The 22,790-nt window shown below is 41.8% G+C and overlaps 1 pseudogene; it reads right to left on the minus strand.

Annotated features, from left to right (window-relative positions):
• Positions 1-269: 269 nt before the first annotated feature.
• Positions 270-8,506, minus strand: LOC137005117 (uncharacterized; annotated as a pseudogene).
• Between the last annotated feature and the right edge of the window lie 14,284 nt (positions 8,507-22,790).

The following is a 22,790-nucleotide window of genomic DNA, read 5'->3' on the forward strand; positions in this document are numbered from 1 at the left end:
TTTTGAACAGAGGTGTTGTTCGTGGTTAGTTAATGTTAACTAATGCATTAACAAATGATAACTACTTGCGCTGTTAACGTGAATAGATGCATTAATACATGCGTGAATTAATGTTAACAAACATTAACTAATGCTCAACAGAGGTTTTGTTCATGGTTAGTTAACGTTAACCTATGCATTAAATAATGTTAACTAATACAACCTTATTGTAAAGTGGTACCGTCACGCTGAATGTTTACATTGTTACAACCAAAAAAGAAAACAGGCTGTCATGCATGTTTTGAAATACCTGCAATTCTATGTGCATTCCATGATAGCACAGTTCGTTCAAGCCCAACAGGTTGTTTGCACATGACGTCACAGCAGCAGCGCGAATTTATTAATTAAAAAAATTAACTCCCAATATATACTTTAATGTGGGATATAAAGTCGTGAGATACATAATATTGTCGTGAGTTTAATAGCTACATTTTAAAAAATATATAGCATGTCTCATATGGCATCACATCCCACATTCAAGCATATGTTAAAATGATTAAACTAAGACATAATTTCCAAAACCACACTGTACACAACTATCAGTCTTTGCATGTTGCAATAGCACAACAATGCTGCGCATAATACACACTTTAAGATGATGATGACAGGAAAATGAGTGAGAGATGACTGAAGTGTTTATATCCAGAAATATCATGGTGCGAGCAGTCCTGCTTCACGAATCAGAGGATCAGGCTTGTGTGATAAGGGATCTACCAGTCGATCATTTCCCCAGCACGTCGCTAAAAACACTCTATACATCTCATTATGTGCATACTATCCACCCTAAATAGTACTGAATATTAATAATGTCACATAGTATGCACGTTTAGACACAGACACTGTCTTTACAGCACATGGAGCGCGATAATGCACAGCCGCGCCAAACAGACAGGAAGAATATAACCAGTTTAACCGCCATCACTTCAAATTATTTATTAAATTTAGCTCTTAATGCGAGCTCTGTAGTCTCACCAATAATTCACCAAGACCGTTCAAACATTTTCAAGACATTTAATTCGTAAAACGACTTTGATTCCCGAACTGGTTCTGATCGAGGCTATCTATCACTGTAACCGGAAAATCTTTTACACTGCGTGGCTCATTCCGGAAGCCAAAAACCCGGAAGTGGGAAAAAGGTCTATTACATTTGCTAGTCGTCTTTCCTCACCTTCTCAACCAAGGCGAAAATGTATTACTGTCCTTTTTTTCCACGAACCATATCGTGAGTTCCTATTACAATTCCCGATTCAGCATAAATGACCTACAATGGCAACATTTTTCACAATCATGACAGAAAATCAAAATACTGCTCTAACTTCACTAGTAGAAAGGCAGCGCGATATAAACAAACACAGACTAGAACTGAACACGCCGTGACGGCAGCTTCACATCCTCTATATCTGTCTCCTCGATGGCAGGAAAGTCTTTTAATTCAGCGGAAAAGTCGCTCCTCTTCATAGCATAAGGATCGCGTCCAACATATGTTGTGATTTTCTGTTTATACCTTTCTAAACCAGCAAAGAAAGGACTTTTCCCCATCTCTTCCATTCTAATTTTCACTGCTTGCCCTCCACCGGAACTTTGCGCGTCACCAGAACCACGTGATTGCAAACAACCTATTGAGGAAACCTGACAGGTAAGATTGGATACACAAATTTTTGTTGTGTTGTCCTCCATGCTGATCTCCTTTTGGTCTCTTGGAAGTTGCAGCAAGGCTTCTTTCAGGGGATAGTTGACTCTGTTATTTATTTCTGGCCATATTCGCTCAACTTTGAGGTTTTGTGGATACAGTACAATATTGTATTTTGCAAGAAAATGATGAACTTCAGGTGAGGTTTTTATTGTGGTAGGAAAAACTTACCTCTGATGATTTTGTCTGGACATATGGTTGCCTGTTTGTATTGTATCTGTGTCTGGACAGCAGCTCTTGCATATACAGGCACATATAGAACTCTTTTCCGTGGTCAACACAGATTTGATCGCATATGCCGTTTTTTATCACTGCTTCTCTGAAAAGAAAATCTTGGCTTCAAAAACTGAGGCAGTGCAGTCTAAATGTTTGAACATGCTGAATTAGTCAATGATACTAATTCTCAATTCCAGTCAGAACAAATGACCTGGTGTCTCATTTAACATTAACCTATTTTAAATTGTTCAAAAGGGCCAAGTAATGTAATACTATATTTTTAATGGGTACGGGGCCCAAAGCAATATACTGTCAGGGACTCAAAAATTGTTGCAGTCTGTGACATCTGAAAAGTGTAGTGTTGTGATCACTCAGGTCAGGAATTGAGAACCATTCATTTAAGACTGACACAAAAATAATAAATGTTAGTGGGGCTTGCATTTACCTATAAACTTTCTGATAGACTGTTAAGTTGACTGTTAATGTTTAACAGGCATGGTGTTATAAGCCACCCACTGCTACAACATGTGTCACTCCAAACATCAACATTTTATCATTTTGGTCCAAATGTAGTTTATGTCCCATGTATTCTGCATGGTAGGGCACTGGATTCAGATTGCGTACACCCTAATAGTTCACAAAACAAGCCGTTATAACAGCACTGCCACCACAATTCAGTATTACTCAGGATTAATAATAATATTTAATTAATAAACTTTCACTTAAAGGTGCCCTAGAATCAGAATTTGAATTTACCTCGGCATAGTTGAATAACAAGCGTTCAGTACATGGAAAAGACATACAGTGAGTTTCAAACTCCATTGTTTCCTCCTTCTTATGTAAATCTCATTTGTTTAAAAGACTTCCGGAAAACACTCGTATCTCAACATAACACCGACTGTTACGTAACAGTCGGGATCATTAATATGTATGACCCCAATATTTGCATAATGCCAGCCCATTCGACGCATTAGACAAGGAAAGGCAGTATTAACGTCTGGATCTGTGCACAGACTAGGTAAGCAAGCAAGAACAGCGAAAAATGGCAGATGGAGCAATAATAACTGACATGATCCATGATATCATGATATTTTTAGTGATATTTGTAAATTGTCTTTCTAAATGTTTCATTAGCATGTTGCTAATGTACTGTTAAATGTGGTTAAAGTTACCATCGTTTCTTACTGTATTCACGGAGATGAGAGTCTTTGCCATTTTGATTTTTAAACACGTGCAGTCTGTATAATTCATAAACATCTTCATTCTTTATAAATCTCTCCAACAGTGTATCATTAGCCATTAGCCACAGAGCATAGCCTCAAACTCACACAGAATCAAATGTTACCATCTAAATAAATACTTTACTCACATAATTCGAAGCATGCATACAGCATGCATGACGAACATCTTGTAAAGATCCATTTGAGGGTTGTATTAGCTGTGTGAACTTTGTTTATGCAATGTATAGTCGAGAGCTCGTGGGGCAGAGAGAACGCATTTCTTAAAGGGGCCGTGCTGAGAAAATCAGTGCATAGTTAATGATGCCCCAAAAGGCACTGCCCCTAGGCAGTTAAAAAAATTTATTTAAAAAAATCTGGGATATTTTGAGCTGAAACTTCACAGACACATTCAGGGGACACCTAGGACTTATATTACATCTTGTAAAAAAACAATCTAGGGCACCTTTAAAATGATTAGGTAACTATCTAGTAACTCAGTTAAAGGCCTTAAAGACAGGGTAATGCCAACCTTATGTCGCAATTCATTATATGGTTGATGAACCTGTCAAAGCGCTTTTCCAACCTTAACTTCACCTGCATGTGTGCCTTTTGATGACAGGTAACGTGTCATAAATGCACGCCCAAATGTTGGCCCCACCTGTTGAACAAAGAATAAAATATTATGTTTTCATATATTATTACGTTATGTTTTCATATATATTACATATTTTATTTAACTCTCTGAGGTCTGAAAACATTCCGGCACGTTTTGCAGGATTTTTTTCACATTGCAGCAAAACAGACTTAAAATACTCTGTAATTTTTTGTCATAGAGACATAAGTAATATATCAATTGAAACTATAGAATGTCTTCTTTTATTTGTGTACACTCAGAGTAAAAACACAATGTTGTGCTTTTTGTAAAATAAAGAAAACTAACATGATGCGTGATCTCTCCTCTCCCTCTGAACGAAGTCCAATCTGATAGTTCTCAGAAAATGAACTGTAACTAATGAATACTAATGACAAAAAATATTACACTTACGTCTAAAGAAACGTTGAAATGTCAGGTTTTAAATTGTGTAAGTCAAATCAAAAACAAACATTCTGTGTTTATGTAATCTGTATGAAAAGAGAGCCATGTCAGAAGTGATTCAGCTCATTACCTGCTAATGCGGCCACGCCCACGGAGCCAGCGCTATTCAGAGGCAATACATGCATTCATCATCTCAATCGTGTATTTATTGTCTTGAAAAGTGTTTATTTGGATGGTAAAGCCATGGTTAGTGATCTCTAGAAGACATGCTGTTAGTTCCTAGTTCCTTTTCTTCTTTATATGAATTTGTGGCCTAAAGGTGTACAGAGAGTGCCCTCCAGCTGCAAGTATGAATTAAAAACACAGTATCCAGCACTCATAGTGATGACAATAAATATTACTTCTCAGTATAGAAAATTTACATAAATATATAAGAATCCATCAATATTTCTCCAAATGTGCATGCTTTTAAGCTAAAAGCCTATATAAAATGCCACAGAGGTAACATAATTGTTCAGACACTTTGCATCACAGAAATAAATTATATTTTAAAGAATATAATTGAATACAATTATTTTAAATTATAATAATATTTCACAGAATTGCTGTTTATGATGAGCTAAGACATGATTACAGAGGGGTTTTTTTTCACAGCCTACCTGACTGAAAGGCCTCATTAATATGCAAGTCATTTCAGGTCATTATTATGCAATTTTTTTGTCTTCTCAGGTGTAAATGGACCATTATGCATGCAGATTCATGCCTCCACGCATACTGTGTTTCTTGACAAAAAGTGTCTTATAAAATTTAAATCTCTGTATTGTTTTATATGAAAGAGTAGTCAACATAATTTTTACATAATTCTGAAGCAAAAACTCTAGTCTACAACCTCCAATAACCAGAAGTCTTGTGAACACAGATTTAATATACTTATTTTGGCCTTATTTCAGTGACTTGAGTTTTTTGTTTTTTCAATAACCACGCATAAACATTATTCCTTCAAAAATACAAACATGTACCTACATGTTCCTCACATATTATTGTAGCCTAGTTTGTGCTGAATACAGTGTAATGACACTTTTGTCATTTATATGTTTATGAACAATTTTATAAAGATTTTATAATAAAGATTTTTTCCATTTTATGATGAAAACGATAAATAAAAAAACTATTTGTTTTTTGTTTTCCGTTTTCTGATCTGAAAACGGATATGGAATGAACGGAAGATACCCTGATTCAGACCAAATACCACGTACCAAATCTATTCTTGTGTTTCTACCAATGCTCCCTCTAATTTTTTTTCTCGCAGAGCAAAACATTTCTCTGTTGAGCGCATATTTTGGCCACCCGAGCAAAAACATACTTTATATCAGACCTGTACAATGAACGTAAACACACACACACACACACACACACACACACATTTATCATGCAACTGTAACATTTAACTTTAATGTGCCGTTTCTATTTTATTTGACCCTTGATGTAACTTAGTGATTTATTAAATAATACGTTTGAAAACAAGCAGTTCAGTCACTAAATTATGCACATTTTAGGTTACTTGAGATTTTTTCACATTGCTGTATTAACTTTACCAAGAAATTCTATTAAAAATTAATTTCAATTTCAATTCTTTAAAATAATATAATATGAGCAGTTACAATGATGGTTTGGGACAACTATAGTGTGTTTTTGTACAGTCAATTATAAGCAACAGACAGTGTTAAACCATCAAAATTACATGTTTATTGCTTATGAATTTCCCAGATTTTATATACCAGGAGGTTAAGATTTTTTTGTGGCAAGGAGCCCCAAACAATCCCCTAGTGAGATCAATTTTTATAGGCTTACATTATAATATAATAAAATATAATATAATATTTAAGTATTTAAACTGATATACAGTATTATATCAGTTTAAATGCTTCCATTTGTTTTAATATATTATATAGTGAAACGAAACTGAAGCATTTAGACTGATAGCTAAATATTTTTAAGAAAACTGAACGTTAACTCTTTTATAGTTATCTAAACATCCCTGAAACCCACACCACACACACAATATTCTATTTAAACTGAGGTATATCACTGATGTATTTTGAGTTTGCAAGCTAACGTTACACCTGTGGTGGGTGTGTGATTGTAAATTTGTTAGCATTCTGTGCCCATCATCCGTTATTTCCGCCACTTTTCATTAAAACATGACATTTATTTTACATTTCGTTTCGCATTGCCTCTCGTATTGATGTATTTAGTCCGCAAACATGACAGTATTCTTACCGTGACTGATTTGGCTCAGGGCCACCCAGCTCACACGCGCTCAATCGTTCTTTTTCTATGAAACCTGTAAACCGCATTCACCGGTTCTAACTCTATAGCGACAATAACTCTATAGCGGTTGTCCAGAGCACTGCAATTATTTCTCATTTAAAACTACTACAATCATTTTCATGTCTGTTCTCTGCGCGGCAATTATTTCTTCTGCGCGGCTGCGGCTTCAGAAGTGAACATTGGTTAGAGGGAACATTGGTTTCTACCATCATTTTGACAAACTAGCCCATTACTATCTATCATTTCTTCAATAACATCCCCATTATGATCATCTTTACTACTTCCCCATAAAGTGCTATGTGCATAAAAAAATATTTTATGATTTACTGACCCTATAACCTTTTCTAAATCTTTACTTAATCTATTACAAGGATTGTCATAATTTATTATTCTAATATTATGTTTCTCTGCATATATGTCTACAACAACCAATTAATATTCTTCAATCTCATTGATAACTCTGAATTCTAATTCGTTTTTTATAAAAATGGCCACCCCACCTCCATTGCCTGTTTTTCTATCTTTCCTTACAATATTATACCCTTGCAGAACAAAATTAGGTTTCTTTTAGGAAACCATATTTCTTGTACATAAATTAAGTTTGGTTTCTTATCTAATAGATCTATAAACTTTTTAAATTCTGATCGATTTGCAATTAAACTTCTGGCATTCCATTGCAGAATCGTTCAAACCATTATTATTATGTACTTACACATGCTGTTTGAGTACTTGATTGAGTCTTTAGCATGTAATTTATTTTTTCCACATTTAGGTATTTCTACATTCAAGTATTTCTCAGCTGCTCTTATTAAGATTTTAATTCTCTCCGTTCTGCTTTCTGTCTGAGAACAACAATTTACCACTTCAGCCATAAATGAAACAAATTCCATTTTCCTGATGACCAAACTATCCTCTTTTTTCTTACTTTGAACCAAAATATTCCCAGTCCATTTTTGTATTTTTACCTCTCTCTGTATCTGCTCATTTTGTTTTGCTTTTTGTGCTGCTTCAGCGTAAGTTAACCCCTCAGTTATTCTCACATTTTGAATTTTCATAGCATGTTTGTGCGCCATACATCCCCCAAAGCCAGCACTATGCTCACCTCTGCAATTGCAGCATTTTGCCTTCACTCTTTCACCACATTTACCATATTCATGATCACCCCCACATATCGCACAACATTGTTTTCCTCTGCAAACAGCACTAACATGGCCATACTTCTGGCACTTGAAGCATCTAAGCCGAGGAGACAAGTAAGGTCTTACTGGGTAACTTAAGTATCCTATTTGCATTCTTTTCTCATCAAACTGAAGCATAACTGATAGACTGTCCATCCTTTCTTTATTTTTCACATATTGCAGCTGTTTTGCTTCAATTACTTTTCCCCCTTTGACGCAACTTTTAATTTTATCAGTATTCACATCAGTAGGAATTCCAGTTATTACTCCTCTAACCCAGGGTTTCGTCTTCATCAATATGCATGACACTGATAGTCTAAGCATCGAATCATTAGCAAAAAGCAAAAAACACTCTCTTCTTAACGAACCTGAACTCAGAACATTAATTGCTTAAGCCTCAGAGTAGCCCTCAGCCGGCTCCTCTTCAACTTGCTCGGTCAGCTGCACCTTGCTTCACCTCAACGAGCTCTGCTTCAACTTGGTCTGCCACCTGAGTGTCAACTTCTTCTGCCATTGGTGCCAAGCTTTCTTCTGAATTGCCAGTCTCCTGCTCATCTGTGCCAGAAGCATGTCTCGCATCCGCAGGCTCGATTGACTGAATCCATCCACGTTAACCTTCATATCAAAAAGTGCTGACTGCAGAAAGTGGTCTTCTATGGCCTCTGCGTCGTTAAACATACTGCTTGAGGTTGCATCTCTCACACCTGTGTGTCAGGGACTTCTCCACGAACTCCCTCTGCTTGAACTGGCAGCTGGCACACTTGCGCTGAATCGTAATGTCGATGTCCTTTATCATGGCACTGAAAAGCACCTTTGATCCGTCGCCGCCTCCTCCTCCCTCTGGCACTTCTAAATCGTCTGTCTGCTCAATGGCACTTGTTGGCCCAGTACACAGGCGGATGCTCCCGTCTCTCTCTCTCTCTCTCTCTCTCTCATGGACAGCTCCTTGAAAGAATATGACTTTACACCCTCAGCCTGGCTGATGATGCTGTCCCACAACGTCACACTAATCTCGCCCGTCCCGATGATGATCACCACTTCTGTCAGCTCACAGTCAGAGCCGTTGACTGTCACAATTCTGCTCAAGATGCCACCAAGTTGGACCTTCAACAGACCTCTGCCACCTGTAGAAACCAACCACAAACAAAGCGTTACTTTTCCATCCAGGTCTTTCACCAACAGTACAGAAACACTCGAGGTTGGGCTCTGAAAGCTCTGCAATAGAGTATGGGTGCATAACGTAACAGCTCTAGCGCCGCGTTGGCTGATGGGAAAAATACCATAATACACCAACCCTATTATGAGGCCACTTGTTTTACCTGGAGGAGTTTTCCGTTTCTGTGCCTGACTCCTTATGGCTGGTGCTGTGGACTGTGTATTCATTTGCTGGTTTAATATCTTCCTTTATGCAACTGAGGAGGTGTAGTCGATCCTATATCCCACTTCTGGGTGAATCTTGCTGAAGTTAGTGGCCAAAACCCAGTATGTTGGCACATCAGTGACCGTGTTTGTGCTCGGAATTCAACAAGAGAGCACCAACATGAGTACAGGTCTCAGCTACCCCTGCCTCACAATGACCCAGGGCTTTAGAGGAGGCTCATTCAATAGTGCATAACCTGTGTACATACAGAACAACAGTAAATGAAAAGAACAGGTGTGTGTGTGTGTATATATTATATATATAAAAAAAAGAGCACAGAATCATTACCCCCAGTATGTATGTATGTATGTACATATATATATATATATATATATATATATATATATATATATATATATATATATATATTAGTGGTGGGCCGTTATTGGCGTTAACGTGCTGCATTAACGTGAGACTCTTATCGGGCGATAAAAAAAAATATCGGCGTTAATCTATTCTCAAAGTTGGGTTGGGAGCTGGGTCTATACTACGCAAGCTATGATGAGTTTCACCTTGATATTTCAGCGTGGATGTACACCTAGCCGAATTGACCCTTTGCAAAGACCCGCCCCCCTTAGTTACTGTTGCTTTGTCCGACAAGCCGTGGCACTGTCACGCCACACAGTGATAAATGCATCACGGAGCAAAGGGGACACTGACAACATGTCGACAGACAAGACAGAGCAGGTAACTTAAGATATTAAACAAAGTCCCAGCTTTAAAACTGTATAGTTTTTTAAGAAATTCAAACAATAAAAACTGTTTTGTTGCTCTTTAATGTGTCGTGACCAGGGCTTGACATTAACACCCGCCAAATGCGGGTAGATTTCAGCTGACGGGTAAGACAGCCACTCCCACTAGCCACTTTGGGCGGGTTGAATATAATTTCATTTTTCAGCCAAATGATCGTTGAAGATCGTCATACCACAAAATTACAATCCAATCACACAATTCGTTATTTACGTGCAGTTAGTGAAGGAGGGATAGGCGGAATTGCGCTGAATGACACACAACAGAAGCGCGCTCTCGCGTGCGCTCTCTCTCTCTCTGTTGCGAGCGCGATCAGTTCTCCTCGCGCCTAAATAGTCAAATACACGTGCACACAGATGTCTAAATGTCCATCGTGTGGAGTATCTCACATGAATACAGTCGGTTATGGTTTAAGTGGACGTAAACAGGCGAGTAATAACTGAATATGCGTCAGTTAAGTCCATGCATTCAGCTGCCCAATTAAATAGGTCATTAATGTTAATCAAACATCAAAAGATGTTAAATGAATGTTAAACCTAGTTTATCTGAAAAAAGACTATTTTTAATTTAATATTGTTTTTGTAATTTGCTTATTTGTTCTTTTATATAGCCTAACACAAATAACTTATCTCATATTAGCCCATGCTCATATTGTCCACCTCTTGCCCACATGTACATTCCAGCTGATATACAATGTAGTATTGATTTGGGTGGTCAATCTGCATTTAAAAGTTTGAAAGGGTTTTAAATCTTCTAAATCAAGTAAAATTACTCAAAATAAATTAATTTAACCCTTTGAGCAGTACGGTCCCACATATGGGATTTTTATTTCAGTGCCCCTGGGCGTACGGTACCACATATGGGATTTTGAACGTTCAGCGACGTCACATAACTGCCAGATTCAAACTGTGCTTTCGCACTCTGGCTACAAGATGGACGCGCACAGCTCTTGTCATATATCACAGCTATGCAGTGTTTTCAGGCACATAATGTTTATTTTAAGGTTTCAGACATTTAAATATGCATAAGCACCATTAAAACAAGCGTTATTAAGCGTTTATAATTTACACATTGATGTCCGACATCAGTGGAAGCAGCAATAACAAATATAATTTGGCGACATTTATTCATATCAGACACACATAATGGGCCTAAGTAACTATAAAGTTTACTCTATTATTCTTCCAGTTCACCAGCCACTTACTTGCATATATTTCGGAAGAAAATTATGAATTAACCTGCTGTAAATCCGACTGACAGGACTCTGTGAAATGCAGCGCAAACTAAGATGGCGGTGCCCATCTCGCATTATAGATCAAGATAAAGATCATTTATAAAGTTTTTAAAACGACAAAGCACACTCACTTACACATATTTGAAAATCGGAATATTGAGAATATTTTAAATAAAAAAGGAAAAACTAAATAATAGCGATCCATCTGTCATCCAGAGTTATTGTTGCTGCATTCAGCGCTCATGACACGCAAGACGTGTCGCTATGGAAACATTAAAGGCGAATGTTCTAAAATAACGGTCGCCTTAAACTCACTCTGGGGGGACAGTTAGAATATTTTCTAGAATAGAAAATTAGAATAACTCACGATCGAAAGGGTTAAGCATAACAAAGTCAACTTTAATCATATAAAATGTAATTTACCAACAAGTAACTTTGGAAAACCACTAGCCACAGTGGACGGTGAGCAAAAAAGTTAATGTCCAACCCTGGTCGTGACGTGATAATGAACGCAATATCGCGTTCATTATCGAAGGAACACGATATTGCGTGGCTTATCAGTGATCTACGGCTCTGTCTATTAAATGCCGCTCCATTTGAAAGCAGGTGATGGTGATTTAGTGGTAATCAAGGAACCGGCTTTACTGACGAAATGCGCGTGACAATCGCATGCGATATATCGTGCAGCCCTAATTTAAATCTGCTCGATGCGAACGCATAGACACCAAACATGGCATAATTGAAGTTACCTTGCAGGTCATAACATTTAAAAATCATAAAACATGTAAATACAATGAGTACAATACAACAATAGTAATAATGGATACCATTTCCTGGGAATATGTATGCAGAGAATAGTCTGTCTATAAATTAATGCAGTAACATCTGTGTTCTGTGTGGAAAATGCAGGGAAGATTCAGATTTTTGTGTGTCTCTTTTCTGATCTCCATGCGGCATTTATTGGTGCAATAAAATTTGTAACTGAGAACTTCTCGGGGGATGGACGCAAGGCCCCAGAGTGAGCTTACCACTATTGGTTAACTAACAAATAATTGTGTCTGATTTGTCTCAATCGTTACAAGTTTCCAAAAGAAGATTTGCACAATTGACATGTACACAGTGCATATAAAAATGTTCTTGTCAGTTCACCTTTAAGTTTATTTATCGTAACTAATCAGTTTACCAATAAGTAAAAAAGAAAGCTTTATTAGATGAGCTTTACTTATCAGATGCTGACTTTTGAGAGATCTGCTCAGGACATTGCTAGTTTGTAATATTTGTTACTCATTGTCATCTAAGCAGAAAAAGGGGGTACTGTTGACATCCATCCAAGCCAAAGCAGTCCTTCTGGACCATTCACATATAGCCCCAGGAATCCCTCTGAATCCCTTTCACACAATAGTATGAATCCCAGCAAGTCCCTCTCACACGCCAGGAGAAACCACAGCAAGAAATCCCCCTCACACAGCAGGAGAAGCCTCAGCAAGACTCTCTTACATGGCAGGAGAAGCCCAAGTCGGTCCATCTCAACCAGCAAGCAACCAAAGCCTCATTCTGTCCCTCTCATCACATGGCAAGAGAAGCTCCAGCCCCTCCCCATCATTTAAGAGAAGAAACCCCAAGAAGTCTCTCTCAACACATGGCAGGAGGAGCCTTAGCCAGTCTCTTTCATATGACAGATGAAGCCCCAGTAATTCATTCTCGCACAGCAAGCAGAGGACAAGCTTTTGAAAAGCTGTTCTCACAGCTGGTAAGAGCAGCGCCTGCAAAGAGAGCCAGTAGAGCTGCCGGGGGAGCGCGGTGGACCGCCCCAGAGGTGTGTACCATCCGTATCCTTCGGAGCTCCCCAAGACGACTGGATGTCGATCGCTGCATCAGAGGGTGAGCCTGACGCTTCTGGGGATGACGATTCGGCGCAGCTGCCTCCTTCGGGAGTAACAACTGTGCCCGATTCAGACCCGGAAATGATGGCTATGCTTTCCCGGGCCACCAACAGGGTCGGGCTCGTGTGGAATCCTCCACCGTGTCCCGAGCCCTCGAGGTTGGATGATTGGTTTCTTGGGGTGGCAAGGGCTGGTTCTCAGCCTCCCACCCCATTGCCTTTCTTTCCGGAGGTGCATGAAGAGCTCACTGGCACGTGGACGGCACCTTTTACTGCCCGAAACCGTGTCGGTGGGTCCTCCTCCCTCACCACCCTTGACGGCGGGGCAGCTAAGGGTTATACGTGCATACCCCCTGTGGAACGGGCCGTTGCTATGCAACTGTGCCCTAACTCCACCTGGCGGGGGGAGCCGCCTCTCCCTTCCCGGGCCTGTAAGTACTCGTCGGATCTTACCGGCAAGGCTTACCAGGCCTGTGGGGAAGCTGCCTCTGCCCTACACGCTATGGTGTTGTTGCAGGTCCATCAGGCCAAGGCACTGAAGGATCTGCACGAGGGTGGCCATGACCCACAGGTTCTTCAAGAACTTCGTGCTGCGACGGACCTCGCGCTTCGTGCGACGAAGGTCACGGCGTGGTCAGTGGGTCGTGCAATGTCCACACTTGTGGTCCAGGAGCGCCATCTCTGGCTGTGTCTTGCGGACATGAGGGATACCGACAAAGTCAGGTTCCTCAATTCCCCCGTGTCCCAGACCGGCCTCTTTGGCGACGCAGTTGAGAACTTTGCCCAACAGTTCTCGGCTGTACAAAAGCAGTCTGAGGCCATCAGTCACATCCTGCCGAGGTGGTCTGCTGCTGCAGCACCTCAGACTGCCCGTCGCCGTGAACGCCCCCCTGCGGCCGCCCCCGCTCCCGCGCCCCAGCAGCAGCAGCAGCCTCCAGCTAAGCGGCGCCGGTCACGGTTGGAGCGCCCAGCCCGTCCCGCCACCCCCCAAGAAGAAGGGTGGCAAGGCCAAGTCCAAGCGGCCCTAGGACGGGCGACCCGGAGATGGATGGGACTGCTCTACGGGAGATTGTGACCACACCGCTCCTTCCCCCGGAGGAGGGCCGGGTGGAGAATCTTTTGTTTCCTTCTGTTTTTGTTCCGTAGTGCTCACCAGTCCGTCCCGCTGGCTCATCGGACCATCAGGCTCGGCTACGCGATTCAGTTCGCCCTGCGTCCCCCCAGGTTCAAGGGCGTCCACTTCACTATAGTGAAAGATGTCGATGCCCCTGTCTTGTGTGCGGAGATCGCAGTCCTACTGGCGAAGGACGCGATAGAGCCGGTCCCTCCAGCCGATAGGAGGTCAGGGTTCTACAGTCCCTACTTCATTGTACCCAAGAAAAGCGGTGGGTTAAGACACCTTCCGCGTCACAGGCCATTCCTGCGGTTCGCATTCGAAGGACTTGCATACCAGTACAGAGTCCTACCCTTCGGGCTGGCCCTGTCTCCCCGCGTCTTCACGAAGGTCGTGGAGGGAGCCCTTGTTCCCATGAGAGAACAGGGTGTTCGCATCCTCAACTATCTCGACGACTGGCTCATTCTAGCACAGTCTTGGGATCAGTTGTGCGAACACAGTAATCTGGTGCTCAGACACCTCAGCCAGTTGGGGCTTCGGGTCAACTGGGAAAAGAGCAAACTCGCCCCGTGCAGAGGATCTCTTTTCTCGGTATGGAGTTGGATTCGGTCGAACAGATAGCACGCCTCACAGAGGAACGTGCTCGGTCGGTGTTGAACTGCCTGAATACGTTCAGCAGCAGGACAGCGGTCCCACTGAAATTCTTTCAGAGGCTCCTGGGGCATATGGTGGCTGCAGCGGCTGTAACACCGCTCGGTCTGCTTCATATGAGACCGCTTCAGCATTGGCTTCACGGCCGAGTCCCGAGATGGGCGTGGCAACGTGGCACGTTCCGGGTGCCAGTCACTCAGGAGTGCCGCCAAACCTTCAGTCCGTGGTCGGACCCTTTGTTTCTCCGGGCAGGAGTGCCCCTAGAACAAGTGTCCCAGCATGCTGTGGTTTTCACAGATGCTTCTGCCACCGGCTGGGGTGCCACGTATAACGGGCATGCAGTGTCAGGGGTTTGGACGCGACCCCATCTGCATTGGCACATTAATTGCCTCGAGTTACTGGCAGTACGCCTTGCTCTGAGCCACCTCAAAGGCCTGCTACGGGGCAAGCATGTACTGGTCTGTATGGACAACCAGGGCCTGAAATTAACACCCGCCAACCCGCCAAATGCGGGTAGATTTCAGCTGTGGCGGGTAAGACAGCCACTCCCACTAGCCAGTTTGGCGGGTTGAATATAATTTCAGTTTACACCCAAAGGATCGTCAAAGATCGTCGTAGCACAACATTACAATCCAATCACACAATTCGTTATTTACGTGCAGTTAGTGAAGGAGGGATAGGCGGAATTGCGCTAAATGACACACAACAGAAGCGCTCTGTCGCGTGCGCTCTCTCTCTCTGTCGCGAGCGCAATCAGTTCTCCTCGCGCCTGAGTAGCCAAATACACATGCACACAGATGTCTAAATGTCCATCGTGTGGAGTATCTCGCGTGAATACAGTCGGTTATGGCTTAAGCGGACGTAAACAGGTGAGTAATAACTGAATATGCGTCAGTTACGTCCATGCATTCAGCTGCCCAATTAAATAGGTCGTTAATGTTAATCAAACAACAAAAGATGTTAAATAAATGTAGGCTATATGTGTATCTATAAACCTAGTGTATCTGAAAAAAAGATTGTTTTTAATTTACTATTGTTTTTGTAATTAGCTTCTTTTTTCTTTTATATAGCCTAACACAAATAACTTATAAAATTTCTCATATTAGCCCATGTTGATATTGTCCACCTCTTGCCCACCTGTACATACCAGCTGATATAGCCTACAATGTAGTCTTGATTTAGGTGGTCAATCTGCATTTGAAAGTTTGAAAGGGTTTTAAATCTTCTAAATCAAGTAAAATGACTCAAAATAAAGTAATTTAAGCATAACAAAGTCAACTTTAATCATATAAAATGTAATTTACTAACATCAAAATTGTGGCCAGTGAAAATGCTGAGTGGCTAGTAACTTTGGAAAACCACTAGCCACAGTGGCTGATGAGCAAAAAAGTTAATTTCAAGCCCTGTGGACATCAAACGTCAAGGTGGTCTACGCTCCCGTCGCATGTCGCAACTCGCCCGCCATCTCCTCCTCCTCTGAGGTTGCTTCACGCCATTCATGTGCCTGGTGTGCTCAACCGTGTGGCCGACGAGCTATCACGAGCTGCGCTGCCAGGAGAGTGGCGACTCCACCCCCAGGTGGTTCAGCTGATTTGGAGTGAGTTCGGAGAGGCTCAGGTAGACCTGTTTGCCTCACCAGAAACCTCCCACTGCCAATTGTTTTACTCTCTGACCAGGGGAACACTCGGAACAGACGCACTGGCTCACAGCTGGCCCCGGGGCCTGCGCAAATATGCGTTTCCCCCAGTGAGCCTACTTGCACAGACCCTGTGCAAAGTCAGGGAGGACGAGGAGCAGGTCTTGCTAGTTGCGCCTTACTGGCCCAGCCGGACCTGGTTCCCAGAACTCTCACTCCTCGCGACAGCCCCTCCCTGGCCCATCCCTCTGAGGAAAGACCTTCTTTCTCAGAGACGGGGCACTCTTTGGCACCTGTGTCCAGACCTCTGGAAACTCCATGTCTGGTCCCTGGACGGGACGTGGAGGTTGTAGGTGACTTACCCCCCGAGGTACTTAACACCATCACTTCAGCTTGTGCACTGTCTCGCCAAGAAGACCCCCGAAGGTGCTCAATCGGTGTCGTGCTTTCCTTCTTGCAGCAAGGGTTGGAGCGTAGGCTGTCCCCCTCCACCCTCAAAGTCCATACTGCTGCTATCTCCGCTTACCACAACCACATAGATGGCAAATCTGTTGGTCAGCACGACCTGGTTGTCAGGTTCCTTAGGGGGGCGAGACTGTTAAATCCTCCTCGTCCCCCCTCCATAGGACCCCTCTTGGGACCTCGCTCTGGTGCTAAGAGTGCTTCAGATTGCTCCCTTTGAGCCTTTGCAATCGGCAGATTTAAAGATTCTGTCTATGAAGACTTTGCTGCTGGTTGCATTGGCCTCCATCAAGAGGGTAGGGGACCTGCAGTCATTTTCGGTCGACGAATCGTGCCTGGAGTTCGGGCCGGGTGACAGCCACGTGGTACTGAGACCCCGGCCTGGCTATGTGCCCAAGGTTCCTACCACTCCCTTCAGGGACCAGGTGGTGAGCCTGCAAGCGCTGCCCTCGGAGGAGGCAGACCCAGCCCTGGCTTTGCTCTGTCTAGTCTGCACCTTGCGACTGTACATAGACAGAACTCGAAGCTTCAGGACCTCAGTGCAGCTCTTTGTCTGTTACAGAGGCCAGCAGAAGGGAAAGGCTGTCTCCAAGCAGAGGATGGCCCACTGGATAGTGGATGCCATCACCCTGGCTTACCAAGATCAGGGCGTGCCCTGCCCGCTCAGGTTGCATGCTCACTTCACGAGAGGTGTAGCATCCTCCTGGGCGCTGGCTCGTGGCTCCTCGCTAACAGACAATTGTAGAGCTGCGGGCTGGGCGACACCTAATACGTTCATTATATACTATAGCCTTCGTGTCGAGCCGGTCTCCTCCCGTGTTCTCGCCTCAGGTCAGAGGCACGGAGAGGCACCGGCTTAGTGTCGGCTTGCTGCGCTGCATGCGCTCCTGCAGACCCTGTTGAGTCCTCCGGTTACCCTTCGACAGCCGACGTGGCAGAGCGCCTGGCGCCAGGCCTATACTCCGTTGCATCCCTGAGAACCGGATTTAGGCTGGGTTCCATATGTGTGACCCTACGGGGATCCCATATGGCTTTCTCCACGGCTGCTCTTAAACGAAGCCTGTGTCTTTCCCTCTGGGAGAACCCATCTCTAACCGAGTTGGAGTCACCCCAGTTCTTCCATATGTAGCACAGCCCTACTGGGTTAGTCCATTCTACTTCTCCACATAACTCCTTCGGGGAAGGATGTGGCTTCCGCAGCGCAATAGTTTCACTGAATGGGTTTGGGAACAACAGTGATCGACCCTCTCTGTGTGTTAGCCCTGTCCCACCGTCCGCAGGCAAGGGGGTTCAGGTCGCTTACAACAGAGCGCTGGAAGAGGGCAGCTCCTGTGGCACTTTGGTAGGGGATTCCTATTCGTCGGTCTGTCCGACGTACATCGAACGTGACCGACTGAATGGGAACGTCTCGGTTACAAAGGTAACCCTCATTCCCTGAAGGAGAGAACGGAGACGTACGTCCCGTCGCCACAGTCGTTGTCCTGCTGTGCTGCCGCCTGCTTAGTTCGGCTCCTCAGCGAAAACCTGAAGATGCAACGCACCTGCTGCTCATTATATACCCGCGCTGCGAGGCAAGCAGCTGTCTCCGTTCCCTCCTTCAGGGAACGATGGTTACCTTTGTAACCGAGACGTTCCTCAGACAGTTTGTCATGCAACTTGTCAACAATCTCATGGTGAATTCCGAAAGGACAGCAAGAGGTAAGCCTATGACTAGGAACACTGTTTACAGCCTACATGAAATTAATTATGGATTCATACCAGAGGTATAAGAGAAATATTTAATTGACAATTCTAATATTGATTTGTTAGGTACTATATATAGGTTAAAGGGTTAATTCAAAAAATAAATATTGTCGGTCATTTCTGACCCTCATGTTCTTCCACATCTTCAAGACCCTTGTTCATCTTCTTCCTTGTTCATATTTCTAATGAAATCCTAGAGCTTTCTGTACCTCAATTTCCAGCAAATACAACTACCACATGCCCCTGAAAGGTTGTAAAGACTCAAATGGTTTAAACAGAACTGATTCGAGTATTTGTTTGCATAAATACAAATTTTCCACTTTATTTAAAATTATATTGTCCTGCAATGCATGTTCATAAGCATATCATGATGCATGTGTGAGAGTGTAAACAGTGCATATGCGTACATTCATGAGAGCACAATGACACATGCATTGCATCTCTCTCAGGATCCATTAATGTACTAAAAACATATTTAAATCAGTTCATGTGAGTGCAGTGGTTCAATATTAATATTATAAAGCCACAATAATATTTTTGGTGCTCCAAAAAAACAACAACAATGAATTATATAATTATATATAATATAATATATATAATAATGAATAATAATTAGTTGAAAATAATAAAAAAAAATTCACAATACGTGTTTTTTTGTTTGTTTTTTACAATTAGTGCAATTCAACAAGCTTTTTGTTTCAAACACATTGTTATCACTGTTTTTACTTCCATAGGTGTGTGTGAAACAAGCCACAACCTATTAAAAATATTTGTTTTTCCCCTCATAATTGACAGGAGTAGAAAAGGGGTTTACAGAGAAGCAACAGCCAGCATCTGAGTAGACAGCAAGAGAGTAAGGTCCATGAGTGCAGTTGAGGACAGGGAGAAATCGGAGCCTGGTAACTCCAGTATTTTCCAAAAGGCCTCCACACCAAAACATAAGACATCAACCTTTCCTCTATCAGAGGAAAGTAAATAGTATTGAATACTGAAACTGCATTTTTTCCCCCCAGACTGCAGCCTTGTGGTTCATGTAACCCACACATTAAGTTAGTGTGCATAAAGGAGTTATTGTCCAACCCTATCAACCCTAATAACATCTGTTTTTACTCCACTTCATCCTAGAATTCCAGAGGAAAGTACTTCAAATTAGGGCTGGGCGATAAAACGATAACGATATGTATCGCGATAGACACGTGATCGATATCAATAAAAAATGTGTTTGATAAAACGTTTGATATTTTTTATTCTTCATCGGAAGAAAACAGAGGTTGTGAAGCAAGTTTGGTTGCATTAACAAAGGCACTCGTTCTCTGGTAACCTAGCAACGTAGGGAGTGACACGCTAACAGCCAATCATGTAACAGTGTCAATTTTGGTTGCGCCATATAGTTGTCTCGTGCTGGATTTCTCTTCAGTAACCGGCGACTGATAAGCAGAAAATGAGTGCCGCAGCGAGCGAGGAAATTGTAAATAAAAGAGAAAAAGTGTTCATTGTGACTTTAGACTAGGGTGACCACCTGACTATTGATTTGTTGCAGGACAGTAGATGTGATTTTGTGGGACAATGCGGGACACATGAGACAGATACATTTGCAACTATTACACATGTAAATATTGATTTACTTTTGTTGGCAAACTTGGCATATGCGCCGATTAATGTTTCTGCTGGTGGGTGCCTACACTATAATGTTGCGCTTATGGCAACAATAAATCCTGGAGAGAAGACAATACTAGATTCACGGCTGCACATGCAGGAGGACAAAAAATTGAGCGCGCAGATGTGACGAAAATTGCACGAACGTGGACTGCCGAAGTATACCCGGGGCTTGAGCGAGAGCACGCGCGCGTCCAGTTTTGTGCAAGGGAATCCGCCTGCGAGTGGAGAGATTGACATTTTTCAATATAATAACGATATAGAACCCGCATTAAATGAAATATTAACGTGAGAAGAAAGTCGTGTCTGAATTTTGCAATTTTGTATTGGTTAAAACAAATGGAGAATATCTCGTTTTTCTGTAGGTGCTCGACCATTTCCGTCTGTGGCGCTTGATCGCCACCGTTCGTTGGAAATATTTAACATCAGGATGGATGATTACATGCTTTAAATCATCGATTTGGGCAGCTTTGAGCAGCTCTTGAGGTTCTTATCCAGTATGGAAGATGAAATCCTTGCTGATGTAGTTGTGTTTACCGACATTGATGAGGCCTGCTCTTTGCGCTGTCCATTCAGTTGTCATCAGCGGGAAAACCTCTCTCTATGATTGCGCTGGTTGGACTACTTTAGACTTATGTTTACATTTTAGTTATTTGAGTTTTCCATGGTTGTTGACATTTCTGTCTTAATAACTGAGAGGATTATGATCAGAGGAAGGTTAAGTTTATAATAAAAATGTTTAAATGTAATATATTTTTCTCCTGGTCCTTATTTTAAATGGTTCATAAAAAATATCAATAATTATCGATATCGACCGATATGAAACACTGATATCGTGGTACAGTTTTCAGCCATATCGCCCAGCCCTACTTCAAATGCTAATTGACATGAGATATGGTAAAAATCGCAATCAGAACAACGGATGGGACTTCATTCATTGTGAAGCCAGCCAACAGTGTAAACGAACTTCAAGAACTGGAGTCTCATTTGCAGGATAAAAATGAAAGGGAGCAGCCTTGGTGGGTTTTATATGATTAATGCAATCAATGGCTGCATTTACACTGCAAGTCTTAATGCACAGATCCGGTCTTTTGACCATATCCATGAAAATTATTTATATACAACGTATATCTCAAAAACAAATTTGTTGGAATTATGCGAAAACATATCTGAGGATGTATCTCAGCAAGGCTTTATCGTATTGACAAAATTTGTATGTGCCATTGTCAACTCACCCTGACCACACCACATCAATTATTCTCTTTTTTATTCAGAACGTTTAGATCATTAATAAAGCCAGTTTTGTTAAGTTATTCTTACAGACAATTTTTGTTATTCTTTTTTTTTTTTGCAAGCTGAGAAGAATTGGAGGAGCTGATGACACAGACATGGTGAAAAAACTCAATGTCTGCGTAAGTATTTTTTTGTTCCAGTCATTGCATTATTTCATCACCTTGGAATTATAAGATTCTATCTGACATTTTTGATTTTTTTTTAAATTATTTTGAGACATTGAGTTAAAATTGAGTTAAGGATGTGCAAAAGAACACTTCTGATTTGATTTTAACTTGAAGACTCTTTCCAGACCCCTTCAAAAAGACAGCAGAGTGGAGTAAGGTAACACTGTGACAGTGGTATTGTAAATGTGTATTGTAAATGAGTGTATGATATATTTTCACAAATTATGGTGTCATGAAGAGGACACGTTAGCGGGACATCAAAATAATATAGCACATTAAAATAATTTAAATTACAATTGAATATAATTGAAATTATAATATGACATAAATTGCATTAGTATCAAATCAGGCAGATGCGTTGCTGGTGGTCAAACTATTAACATGGCGTTAAACGTATAAATAATCTCACCCTTAAATAGGTTCACAACAGTTTCACAAATCTCACATGTTTGTGAATATATATAGGCTACCTGAAAAAAATGCACAGGATGGATCCATCTAGGGCTTCTTTTTTTTTTCGCTTCTCATCAGACAGACAGCAGTTGTATTTTCCTGGGCATAGTTGTCAGAAGTCGTCAGCCAGCGAATGTTGAAATATTTAGAGGCTTTGTTAACCACAGACCTTATTTCAGGTGATTTAGCAAAAACCCATTCAAAAAACCCATAGACTTTACGGCGTTGGAACCGGAAGCCCTCAAATGGTAACTCACTTCCGGGTTTTGCCTACAAAAACACGTCATCCCTGAGGTACTCTATAGATGGTATGCATCGACGTCACTTTCCCGCTGAAAGCGCGCTCCCTCAGCTGGACTGAGTGGCAAAAGAACCTGCTGCATTACAGGATTTAATAGAGGAAACTGCGAAAACACAACAGTAAAACAAACGAATTACACTAAAGGTTGGACTTAAGACAAAAGTGTTCCTTACAACTTGTCATATAAACCTAATCCATGGATATCGACATGCAGCCAGGAGTCGTGTTTCCTGACATTTATATGTGCCTGATTTCGATGCCGGGGTTAATACATAAAGCAAATCTGCCTGTGAATATTTTATATAACTACAATATAGG

Source organism: Chanodichthys erythropterus, chromosome 3 (assembly GCF_024489055.1).
Source record: "Chanodichthys erythropterus isolate Z2021 chromosome 3, ASM2448905v1, whole genome shotgun sequence".
Taxonomy (NCBI): Eukaryota; Metazoa; Chordata; class Actinopteri; order Cypriniformes; family Xenocyprididae; genus Chanodichthys; species Chanodichthys erythropterus.